The following is a 1,187-nucleotide window of genomic DNA, read 5'->3' as shown; positions in this document are numbered from 1 at the left end:
CCGTTGCCGGGGACTGGCGTTTGAAATATTTATTTCATTTTGGGTTTAGTTTTTTTTGATATTTTTGCTAGTTTATGCCCCGTTCTTCTCGCACAGGTAAATTGATATACGATTTTGAGATTGAGAAGGCAGCGCGTAGGCGAAGGCAAGAGACCAGGAGACGTAAAGAAGGGCAAGTATCTACTGCAAACGAGTCAATAGAAGACAAATTTAGCATGGCTAACACCCAAACATTAAGGGAGTTGGCTATCCCGGAGTTGACTCACCAGCCCTTGTGCATCACATTTCCCACTTTGGCTGAGAATACCACTTTCGAGCTGAAGTCGGGGTTGATTCACCTCCTACCCTTGTTCCATGGTCTCTCTGGTGAAAAACCCTACAAACACGTCAAGGAATTCGAAGTGGTTTGCTCGAGCATGAAACCTTTTGGGTCATTGAAGAGCAAATTAGATTAAGAGCTTTCCTTTTCTTTCTCAAGGATGCAGCTAAAGATTGGCTATACTACCTACCCGCACGTAGCATTACCACATGGGTACAATTGAAAAAGAAGTTTTTAGAAAAATTCTTTCCTGCATCCCGGGCTGCGAGTTTGAGGAAGGAGATATGCAGCATCAAACAGTATCCCGGAGAATCCTTATATGACTATTGAGAAAGATTCAACAAGTTGTACACTAGATACCCGCATCATCAAATTAGTGAACAACTGTTGATCCTGTACTTCTATGAAGGGCTCCAGTCAACTGATAGGAGCATCATTGATGCTGCAAGTGGAGGGGCACTGGCGAATAAGACGCCAAGAGAAGCATGGGAGCTTATTGAGTCAATGGCAGAAAATTCGCAGCAATTTGGCTTCCGTGAGAGCAACCCCACCCGTAGCATCAACGAGGTAGAGACGTCATCCATTCAACAGCAACTGTCGGAGTTGACGTCTGGTTAGACAATTAGCCGTGGGGAACGTGCAGCGAGCGAAGGTCTGTGGAATCTGCACAAGTGTGGACCACTGTACAGACACATGTCCCCTTTTGCAAGAGGATGGGGCTGAACATGTGAACATGGCCGGAGGCGTACTCGCACCTCGTAGGCAGTATGACCCATACTCCAACACGTACAATTCGAGTTGGAGAGACCATCCCAATTTCAGTTATGGGAACAGGTCACAAAATTCATTCCCAAATCATCCACCAGGA

General features: G+C 45.8%; 1 non-coding gene across 1 annotated transcript; it reads right to left on the bottom strand.

Moving 5' to 3' along the window:
* Positions 1 to 586: 586 nt before the first annotated feature.
* On the bottom strand, positions 587 to 693 carry LOC140016337 (small nucleolar RNA R71). Its single transcript, XR_011822732.1, has one exon. It is a non-coding gene; the product is annotated as a small nucleolar RNA R71 (small nucleolar RNA).
* Positions 694 to 1,187: the final 494 nt, after the last annotated feature.

The sequence above is a fragment of the Coffea arabica genome, chromosome 10c (assembly GCF_036785885.1).
Source record: "Coffea arabica cultivar ET-39 chromosome 10c, Coffea Arabica ET-39 HiFi, whole genome shotgun sequence".
Taxonomy (NCBI): domain Eukaryota; kingdom Viridiplantae; phylum Streptophyta; class Magnoliopsida; order Gentianales; family Rubiaceae; genus Coffea; species Coffea arabica.
Note: the sequence above shows the minus strand (reverse complement) of the source record. Positions and strands in the feature narration are given on the sequence as shown.